Raw genomic sequence first — 12208 nt, 5'->3', positions numbered from 1 at the left:
TCTATCACACATATCACATATGACATACACTTATCACTTAGGATAAATGTATTAACAACACATCGAGTATGCACACAGCCCCGAAAACATAACAAGGAATGGGGCTAGAAACTCACCTGAACAAGGTTACGTTCACCGTTAATCGTAATCCCTTTCTTCAGCTGTGCACGGCTGACTGTATAACAAGTACACGTATCAAACAACTATCACTACTCATATCATCTTTCCAGTCTTAACTACTACCCACAACGAACGGGGGTCCGGGGCAGCGCCCCTGGCAGCGGGGTCTAGGGGTGGCAGCCCCTAGCAGGGTCCAAGGGGCAGAGCCCCTGGCTTGGGTCGAGCTGCCAGGTCAGCTTGGGAAAATTTTATTTACATTAACTGTCTTAACACATTTTCCATTAGGTTTTTAATTTATTTTCTAATCGAACTTGACTTTAGGCGAAGTTAACCTTAGGCGAACTTAGCTTTAGGCGAAGTTACCAGCTAGGCGAACTTAGCTTTACAGCGAAGTTGCCATCAGGCGAACTTGGCTTCAGGCGAAGTTGTCATCAGGCGAACTTGGCCTCAGGCGAAGTTACCAGTTAGGCGAACTTAACTTTACAGCGAAGTTGCCATCAGGCGAACTTAGCTTGCAGGCGAAGTTCGTCACTTTGAAGGCGAAGTTGCCCAGATGAAGGCGAAGTTGCCCAGGCAGCCGCTGTTTTAGTTTCTGATCGGCATTTCGAGCGATTTTAACACTCTTGCTATGGTTCAATATCACCCACTACGCTACCCGACCATTTTTTGGTCGTTTATACACTAAAAGCTTGGATCTTTAAACTTCAAAGATCAAGAATCATACCTTTTTGGGCTTGTTTGGATCTCCTTTAACTTGTTAACGCAACTAGTCGCCCTCTCTCACTCTCGGATCAGTCCGATTCTTCCCTTGGCTCGGCCCGGTTCCGGCGAAGTTAGTGTATGTGTGTGTGGAGTGTGCTTGGATAAAGATAGAGTGAAGATATTTTGGGGTGTTAGGGTATTTATATCCCTGAGATCCCATGGACCTAAGGCCCATTCTCATTTAACCCATCCTAATTAATCCAAGTCCACAACCCACATCCAATACCCAACACTAGCCCGACCCATACCAACTCCTATTCTATTATTTATTTCCTGATAACCCGGGTAAACTTTCTCTCTATTATTAAGTAACATAATTAATATTACTTGAAAATTTCGGGATGTTACATATAATTAATTGCACCATAAACCAATATAAATAATTTCTACACAGCTCTATCGCTCTCAATTATAGGAAACTAATAGCAGATTAATTAGAAACCATACTTTGCCGATGTTAAAACAAAGTTTAAAGTTTGATCATAAAATTAAAAAAAGTAATAAAACATTACAATTGCAGAAATGACAAACCTGTTATACACAAGAAATAACAGGTGGCCATCTGATATTTAGTCAAAGTTCCCACAAATTTCTACCAAAACCTGTATGTAGTAACCGTGACCAGTCGTTGACTAAGAATCCGACCATATACAAATAACATCGTGGTGAAGAAGATATGCCTGAAACTGACGCAAATGATAAAAACTTCATTATAAAGAATAACATTACCAACATATTATAAATTTTCATATCATTCTAGTTGGCTGTATTTTTAAGAAAATAGTAATTAGTTTTGACTTCACACATTTCTTTCACAAACATTTGTTACATCTTGTGTGCATGGGTCACTTTGGGCTCAAACCAAACCAAAAACTGAAAATTCAGGTTTTGATGTTTTAAAAATCGTTCGGTTCAGTTTTTGTGGTTTTCGGCTTTCACAATGAGTTAAGTTCGGTTTTGCCATTTGGTCTTCAAATTTTAGGTCCGAAAAGAAAAAAAACTGACATAAAGTAATGAAATTGAACCTTATTCTTTTCTTAGTTAATGAGTAAGTCTGCAAGTGATTATTACACATATGCATAGTTATCAAATGCGCTAGGCGCAAGGCGCAAAGAATGTAAAGACCCGAGAAAAAAATAAGCGCACAATGAAACAAGAATAAAAGACATATGGGCCTAAAATTTTTCGGCTACACCATTTATTATGTTTTTATAAATTACATAACTTTTGTAAAATAAAGATTATAATCCATTAATTTAATATCAAAACTCGGTTTTTCCGTCGGGTTTGGTTAGGTTTTTACGATTTGGTTCGAGTTTTTCGGTTTTTGATGCATTCAAGAGATAAAACCAAAACGTTGGTTTTGGGTCGGGTAAGGTTATTTCAGTTTGGTTATATTGTCTCTTTCAGTTACGAGTCGGTTATTTTGGTTTCACGCACACCCAACATCCTAGGGTCTCAAATTATCAAACTTTAACATTAGTGCATACCAATTGCATTCGAGCGCGTGCAGGCCCATTGCCAAGCCACCATGCACATCGATTTTTACAACGTTATGGTTTTCGGACGGAATGTCATGCCCGGCTGCTGCCGAGAGCTCTGGTGGGAGATCCGGAGCATACTCCTAAATAAAATAAAAATTAAAAAAATAACAATATAATAATGCTTATATATCATCAGTATCATGAGTTGTCTACTGCATGCTACATAAACATTGCATACCTGTTCAGTCCTCCCACTTTCATAGAGCGACTTTTGCTTTGCATTGTAGCCTCTAATTAATGTTGTTCCTACAAACAAAAATATAACTTTTATTTCACAAAAATATATACAATTGCGGGAAATCTTTGCATCATCACTCACCAGCTGCTTGCAATATTCCTTCCAGCTTCTTCATTCATGCCAAAATTAAAAAAATATATATATATAACTTTTTCTTTGATATTAGTGAGAATTAAGTGTTTATAACCCCCTTAACACATGGGACAAAAATCTGTTTATATCAAAATGATTTTTATATGTTGCTTCCACATATAAAATTTCTTTTATGTTACTTAACAACTTGAGGATTAATAATCTTCTTAGTAATCAACTGCGCAATTTGATCACCAGCTTTCACTTCAAAATCAACATCAGAATAGTTAAAACAATATCACCCCAATTGGTCCCCTGTAATCGGCGTCAATCACACCCGCACCAACATCAATCGAGTGCTTCCATGCCAGACCAGACATTATCACAAATTATAATTCACAAAAATTCAAAAGTCTACCTAAATGGAACAGAAAATGATTAAAAAAAGATTAGCAATTCGAGCATAAATTCCTTTGGGTACTGCAATGCTTAAATCCGTTGCAACCAGTGCTTTACCCCTGGCAGGCACTTTAGTCTCGATTGCACTGAATCAATTAAACCACAAATAAAAAATAAACAATCAAACCAAGTATGAACTTTAATTTGGGGTTCATTTAGGGTGCCTTGAAAGATCACTGATTTTACCATGTTAAATAAAACTTTAATCGTGTACACTGTTTTAGCATACTATAGCTTCTCAACACCTTGCAAAATCTCCAAAATTCTTCCCGGCAAGTATCTTCAAAAGTCACACAACAATATCAGACATGTTAGTCAAAACTCATTGCTACAAAATAATGCTCTTTTTGTTGACATGACATAATTTAGACACGAAGATAACCAGGTTCTCGGTAAAAATATCTAAGTCGTTTAATAAACAGGTCGTGTTCACCTTTTTAAAATTAGAATAAGAATTATATATTTTAGAAGGTCAGCCCGTTTGACTTACATTTCTTCCTCTTGACCATTCTTCAAGGCATTTTTAGCAATGACTTGAAAAGCTTCTTCAACATTAATTCCCTCCTTTGCAGACGTTTCAAAATAACTGTTTCCACCATCTACATCAACCTTGTTGCCCAAAACTATAAACATGCAACAAAAATATATCAAGACTTTACATTCATACAATTGAAAGTAAAGAATTCTATGTTGGTGCTTACAAGGTATGGTTTTTTTTTTGCCTGAATAAGATTATGAATATGCTTTTTTAATTTATTTTATTGTTATTAAATTTGTGCTCATTTTTTTTTTGCAGAACAATGATACATGGAATACCAAAAAGTTTACAGATGTTTCTCAATATCCCATGGGTGCTTCATCAGATACGCGTGTCTGGGAGCGTCGGTTACTTTACTGTGTTCCTGTAAGTCCAGTTGGGTTTATCATGCATGCATTTATGATGTAAAAATTATTATTTACTTCATAATTTTTTTCTTCATTATAGGTCCCTGGTCAGAATTCATGGGTATATGCTACTTTCGATACATCTGCTTGAATCCTAAATTTGAAAAGAATAATACCAGCCTTAGCGAATTCAAATAATATTATTGTGTTGTTGATAATGGGATCCGTAACTTTAATCGAATTAGGGTTTCGGGCTAGTAAGGCAAGGTTACATGGAGGACTTTGTATTCCTTGTTTATATATTTAACAAATCTAACCATATAACTTGTTATACTTGCTTAACTTCTACATATTTTAGTTTATTGTTCATATTTGTCAAGTTCCATGGTATTGGGTATGTGGTGACTAGCCTCGGTTTCATCCCGAGTTGAGAACCGAACCAAAAACCGAACTTTTGTTTAAAAACATTATTGTTAACTTTTTGAATGTAAAACTTGAGTATTATTATTTATAAGTTATTTTACAAGTTCCATGGTAATTGGGTATGTGGTAACCATCCTCGGTCTTATTCCGAGTCAAGGACCGAACCAAAAACCGAACTTTTGTTTAAAAGCTTTATTGTTAACTTTTTGAATGTAAAACTTGAGTATTATTATTTATAAGTTATTTTACAAGTTCCATGGTAATTGGGTATGTGGTAACCATCCTCGGTCTTATTCCGAGTCAATGACCGAACCAAAAACCGAACTAAACCGAGTTCGCTCGCTTAAGACACACAGGTGTGTTTTTAGCCACCAAAACTCATATTTCTCTTCAAGATTATATTTTAAATCAATTTTAGTTAATTTATAAACATACTTGGCATGTCGGTAACCAACTTGATCTTATAACAAGTTCGAACTAATAAGGTCGTATACTCGCTTAACGAACGTTAAGGTTCTTCACAATAGAACTACATACTTGGTTAAGTCTATTTTGATTTTATTGAGTTATCTCATAACATTTATTATTTTGGGAAGTTAACTGTGAGCTTGGTCAATTATCAAGTCTCGAACCGACAAACCCGAACACTCGTTTAAACCTCGTTTTGGTATTCTTATAACCAAGGGTTTTGCAATATCGCATTTTAACCCACATTATTACTTAACATAGGTTGAGTAAAAAAAGAAAAAAAAAACTAATGAATAGAATACCGAGACCCGGTTTCGAGTAAACTTATTTTACAAAACTCGTTTCTTTAATTTCTCAAATATTTACATTTTAAATCCTAAACTTTATTTATTTACTTTAATTGTCATGTATTTTATTTTAAACCCTTCCAAGACTACCTACTAACACGAGACCCGTTTAATATAGGTCTTGCTCGTTAAACCGATCTCTCCGATTATTCACGACACTATCTTTCAAGTTACTTGTTAATGTGAGTACTTTTTCATCCCCCGTTTTCCATCTTTCATTTTGGGGGTGGCATTGCATACTTACTCAAATTCAAATAATTTATACTTGAGTCTTAAACCACAACACGTATTGTATATGTTTACTTAAATAAATGCTCGATTTTGTGTTATATGCTTTACATGATTATGTGCAAATTCTTGAATGCTAAGGCGGGTAGCCTCTTGAATGCTAAGGCGGGTAGCCTCATCAAAGTATGATCATACGTTAATTCCGAGTATATATGGTATCCCCATATAGAAAGGTGTCGTCAATGTATTCTTATTGACGATTTCATTATTGTCGTCAATGTATTCTTATTGACGGTTTTGTTATCTAAATTGTTGCTATTATTTATTGTTTTCATATACTAGTTGTGGATTTCATACTATATACTTATTGTCCAAAACTATGAAAATTGCTCACCAACCTTCGTGTTGACAAACTCTATTTTATGCAATGTTACAGGTTTTATGTTAGCTTGATTGGATTACTTGAAGAAACTTATTATCGTGGCTTTAAGATATTAGAAAATAAAAGAACAAGTTATTTGTTTATCTATCTATTTGGCATTTTGTATGTACAATTGTTGTGTTATTTATGATGATATGGATTTAAATGAGTTGTTTAAATATTGTAACTTTATAGTGTCATTGTGCAATGAGCAATCATGTCGCGCCTCGACGTTTCCGCCTTCATTGGTCGGGGTGTGACATTTATCATGCATGCATTTATGATGTAAAATTATTATTTACTTCATAATTTTTTTTCTTCATTATAGGTCCCTGGTCAGAATTCATGGGTATATGCTACTTTCGATACATCTGCTTGAATCCTAAATTTGAAAAGAATAATACCAACCTTAGCGAATTCAAATAATATTATTGTGTTGTTGATAATGGGATCCGTAACTTTAATCGAATTAGGGTTTCAGTAAAACCCTGCTGTTGATGGTAGAATAGATATCCGATACATCGACAGAATGAGCATCGCAATTCATGAATCAAAGCATTCAATCGGCATCCATCTTGAAGGAGTAACCACCGATACAGATGTAACCACCGCTGTTGTGTTTTGGAGTCCAATTAAGGCTGTAATCAAGACCTAGGGTTTTCAAAGATGAGATATGCGAGCAGGGGAGAAAGTTTTGAGATGAGGGTATTTGAATGAATGTTGCTTGTGAAGAAAACGGGTAAAGGTATCTGGGTTGGTGACCCATAAAACCCGCAAGATTCATAAGGTAAATGGGTCAAAACCGGATCAAACGCATGAGAAGCCTTTATTCAAAAATCAAGCAATCTGATGGCTTCCATAAAAGGGGGAAGCAACCTCATCGCGACACGTAGGATTTTTTAGTTTTCGTTTATATATATTATAGATTTATATTTGTTACTTTTATATCATAACATAATATTATTTATTTTATAAATTCATATATAGTAATAGCTATTTGATATATAATGAATTAATGATCGTAATACAAATAATATGTTCATTTAAATTCATGAGTATACTCGAGCTAGATAAGTGAAGCTCAGACTTGGACTCGTTTACTAAATAAGTTCATTCTTAGTGTCACGCTTTCTTAATTAGTCGATTTCAAATAGCCTAGACGTTGGTTTGTGTCGATCTTGAATAGCTCACGTACGATTTGACTCGTATACACTCCTATTTGCTAATGAGAGAGAGAAGAAAAGTTCAACGGGAAAAGAATAGGTTGAATTTGTTTTTAGCCTTTTATTGCTCTTCGACGAAAAGAAGGATCCAAATGTTGGAATCACCTGTGTGAAATGAAAACGAATTTGACCATCAGATTGTAACAATTGGAAAAAAGCATTATTGCCGAAAAGGTTGCATGTTAAACGTTGACCCTTCTAGAACAAAATTTGTTTTATACAAATATTTTATTACAAAGATGCGTATTCCCATAGCCAATGCTTTCAACTAGCAACATCCATAATAAATAGTTGATTATGGTTATAACCTAACCTTAAATTGGTTTCATGACCTTTTAAGATGGTAAATTGATTATGTTGATAACATGATTATATTATGCACTTATATATAGGAAAGAATATTATGTCATTTAAGCTTTAGCTAAGTGGTAAAAGCTCTTACCTTTGAAAGTGAAGACTAGAGTTCAAAACCTGATATGAGTATATGTATGTAACCATTCATAAAAAAATTACAAGAAAAAAAGAAAACAATATTACATTTGAATACCTTCTAGACATGATATATTGTATAATTGGTTTAATGTTTCTCGCAAGCTAAGGGCAAGTACGGCATGTAATTTGAAATGTAATTAAGAGAATTTTATTTTTGAGTTTTTTGAAAAGATCTACCCGTTGGTAGATCTTGGTTGAAACAGTCTTGTTTTAGTCAAGACTGTGACGAGGAAGAGGTTGATGTTGAGAAGCGACATGTAGTGGTGGATATCATGTTGTTTTATGTTACTAAACCCATTATGAGAACATGTTTCTTTTAGAGTTTTTTACGGTTATTATGCGCTGCATGTGACATCAACTAAGAGAGTAGGTTGTTTCTAATACTAAACCCGGAATGGTCTTTGGGGCTGACTAGGGGTTCTAAGAGTATTTTGTACTTGCTAGAGTTTTCTGTGATTATTGTGAGCGGCAATTATGGTTTAGAAGTGGGACTCGCGTCTCGTTAGATGAGACGCTATCTGTAATGGTGGATATGGTTTTTTATGTTAGTGAGAAAGAGAAGTTGGATTCTCTTGTGTTGGACGAAAAAGGGATAAACTATTATTCTAATTCGTATGCAATATGTTTATGCAGCAATCTAACATCGGATTTTTGTTCAGTTCGTGGAAATGACAACACAAAAGCCCGGGTCTCATTGTTATATTAGTCAATCTTCTTCGACGGTACAATTATTGATCAGGTTGTTGTATCATGAAAGACAAACACAAAATCTATTTTACACAATGTATTGCATACTACAGATTATTTGACGACTAATCCACTGGTTCACTAGTTAGACGGGTTCTAAACACAATGTGGTCCATTACACAAAATCATAATGTATCATCTAAACGGTCTAAAATTAGATGAAAACTGATATGAAAACATGTGAAGGCCACCGAAATCCGATGCTACGTGGTTTTCTTGTGTGGTTGTCACTGGCGAAGCTTGAGCAAAATTATCGGGGCGGCCGAAGTTATGGATCCAAAAATTTTTGGGTCAGCGGTTCGGTTTGAGTCGGTCAAAGTCAAACAATATAAAAATTTTCGAGTCGGCGGTTCAGGTCGGGTCAAACAATATAAAATCTAAATAACTAATTTTTCTTCATTCATTCAAGACCGTTCTTACAAAAAAACGAATACATAGTTTTTCAACAACAAAAGACCTAAAATATTTAAGACGATCTGAGAATGAGTACCTGATTGAAGAATTACAAAGCAGCCCGACGACCTTTAAGATCTTTGAATTCATTGATTATGGACTCTGAATCAAATGTTTCATACAAATCGAGTTCCGAGTTCATAAAAAAACAACAGTATGATTCGAACCTAATTTAGTAATTTTAACCCAATTTGACTGAGTTTATACAAAATCGACCCTATTTTAACCCAATTTAACTCTAATTTCAACTGAAATTAAGTATTACCGGTTACGAAGGCCGGGCTCTAGTATTCCGGTCGGCGTTGATGGCGAGATGAGCCGAAGAGGTGGCAGTTCGGCTGGCGCTGGCGGCTGTGGACGATCGCTGCAGGCTGCACTTATTGCCATTTCACCTTTTGACGGACGTTTGGATTGCCGATGGAGTCTGGAGACATGTGCATAGGCGCGAAGGAAGAAGTGGAGAACCCTAATTCAAACCATCACTTGTTATTTGATATATTTTATTGATTTAAAAACTTTAGCATATTTACAATACAAGCCCTTAAAGTTTGGGATTTCTTTAAAAAAAGTAAATTATAATAACAAACAGACTTTATATAAAATAAAATCAAATGTTGGGTTTTTATAAAATAAAATCAGTGGGAACCAGTATTATTCTATGGAGAAATTATTTTTGGGGCCGGGCTCAATACGTATAAAAACAATCGGGGGGGGGGGGGGGGGCTGAGCTCAATACCTATAAAAATTTTCGGTCGAATATCGGAAAATATACACTACCGACCGGAAAAACGGGAGGGGCCGGGGAACCCCTGGCCCCAACAAAGCTGCGCCATTGGTGGTTGTAATCGTAGAAAACGTTAACACGGGAAAGAAAGTATAAATGAAGCAGAGAAGAAAATTTTATTATCTTATAATGAAAATTACCTCAAAACAAGAAACAAAGAACACTGTATCTATACACAAAATGCACGGCGTATATGCACATATACGCTTACCCCCCCCCCCCCCCCCCAAGTTCGAGGTTGAGAAAACCCCAACTTTCATAGAAGCTAGTGAAAATGAGGCCTCGGTAAGCTCTTGGTAAAAATGTCAACAAGCTGATCTTTTGTGTTCGTATGCACCAAAGTCACGAGGCCCTCTTGTAACTTCTCGCGAACAAAATATCAATCGATTTCAAGGTTCTTAGTCCTGCTTTTGTCTCAATCGGTTTTCATCCTTTTGTCGGTTTTCTTATTTTCATCTGATCATTTTTTTTATTATTTTTCTGTTTTGTTAGGGATTTGATTGATCTTTGATCAATTCCGTTCGTTTCATTCAAATCTCTTTGAGATTTCATCTCTTTTCTTCCTATTTTCTTCTTTTCAGAAGTTTTATCCGCTCAAACTTCTTCAAAAGTTCTCTACTTGTCATATTCTTCTTTCTAAAATGTTTCAGATCGTTTCTCATTCATTCTCATTCAAAATCCTGTCAAATTTCATTTTCACGACTTATACGCCGTATAAGTTTTCACTTACACGGCGCATAAGTCTTGTTTGTCTTTCGTAGAAAACAATTATCTCATAATGAAATTGCCTCAAAACAAGAAACAAAGAACGCTATATATACACAACATAGGCGGCATATATGTTCTTTGGGCGTATATGTACACATACGCTTATAGTGGTCGGGAATTTGGTGAAATAACGCATGGATGGTTTCGATATGTTTAGTTTTTGCCATACTTTTTTACAGTGTAACTATTTCCCCTTAAGTTCTCGAATTTACATTTTGGTTTGATTATTTATCCATCATTTTTAATACCATCTTGCCATTGAAAACTCCCCAAAACATATAAAACGTTATCATACTTTTATAAAGTCTTGTGACATATTCAAATAAATAGATTTGTCAATGGCATACTTATATATTAAGAATATAATGAATAATAATTATATTAATGATTGATAATGTGTTTCTAACAGTAACTTGTGGTTAGGGGGGAGATACCCTGTTGCTTTTGCTTTGTGGCTTCTGCCCCCTAACGCCACTGCTTAAGCCTAAAAATAGGGTTAGACCTATTGTTGTTGGCAGGATTTGGAGAAGGCTTGTATCAAAGTGGCTATGAGAAGTGTTGGAAACGAGATGGCAAAACACCTTGGTGATTTCCAAATCGGGGTGGGGATCCCGAGTGGAGCGGAGGCGGTGATTCATAGCACGAATAGATTTCTTAACATGTTCCATTCTAATGGATCGTTGGCTTTGCTTACAGTAGATTTTTCTAATGCCTTCAACCTGGTGGATAGGACCACACTCCTGCAGGAGGTTCGTGCCAGATGCCCATCTATTTCCGTATGGATTAATTTCTTTGCGGGCAACCGACTAGGCTATATGTAGGGAATGATTGTATTTAGTCAGCTACCGGGGTTCAACAAGGCGATCCTTTAGGACCCCTTCTCTTTGCATTAGCTTTACACTCCCTCATTCATTGGGTACAGGATGGTTGCAAGTTACTTTTCCATGCACGGTACTTAGATGATGACATGATTATATGAGACGCTATTGAAGTGGCTAAAGCCTTGGATATTATTAAATCCAAGGGGCGAAGTTTGGGGCTCGAGTTTAATATTAAAAAGACTGAAGTATTTTGGCCGTTGTGCAATTGGGGTAAAAGCAAAAGTAGGTTTATTTGCTATCAGGATTGGGAAACCGAAGTTAGTGGTAAAACTCCTTGGAGGTGTGGTTAGCCGGGACACTGGTTTTATCAGTAGTTTGGCCATTACCAGAGTTTCAAGAGCAGTGGACCTAATGAGATGTCTTACTTGCCTGTGTGAACCTCAATGTGAGCTTCTCTTGCTTCGCTCCTGTGTAGGGGTGGCTAAGTTTTTGTTTGGACTCCGACCATGCCAGCCTGTGTTTGTTAAGGATGTTGCCTCTGTTTTTGACAAAGGGTTCCGAGCGGCGATTGAGGATATTGTGGTATGTGGGGTCTGTTTTTTGGGGATTTTCAATGGAGACTAGCCTCTCTCCCTATCCGTTTGGTTGTTTAGGGTTATATTCAGCTGAGTATGTTTCCACCTATGCTTTCATAGCCTCGAGAGCACAATCTTGGAAGTTACTGGACCACATTTTGCGAGATTGTGGTGTTGATGGGTTAGATTCCGATTTTGGGTGTGCGTTGGATTGTTTACACAACTCTATTCCCGATCTTGATCTTGGCGGGTTCGCTAATAAGGACACCCCCCCCCCCCGCCCTCTCAAAGCCCAAAAATCTTTGGCGAGTGCCCTTTATAGTAAAACCGCCCAAAGTTTGGGAGAAAAGTTGTCCACTCGTCAAAGAGTGGTATTAG

This window comes from Bidens hawaiensis, unplaced genomic scaffold (genome assembly GCF_021521415.1).
Source record: "Bidens hawaiensis isolate Kalapana, Puna unplaced genomic scaffold, B.hawaiensis_p1.1 tig00010796_1, whole genome shotgun sequence".
NCBI lineage: Eukaryota > Viridiplantae > Streptophyta > Magnoliopsida > Asterales > Asteraceae > Bidens > Bidens hawaiensis.
This window is presented reverse-complemented; position numbering follows the sequence as displayed.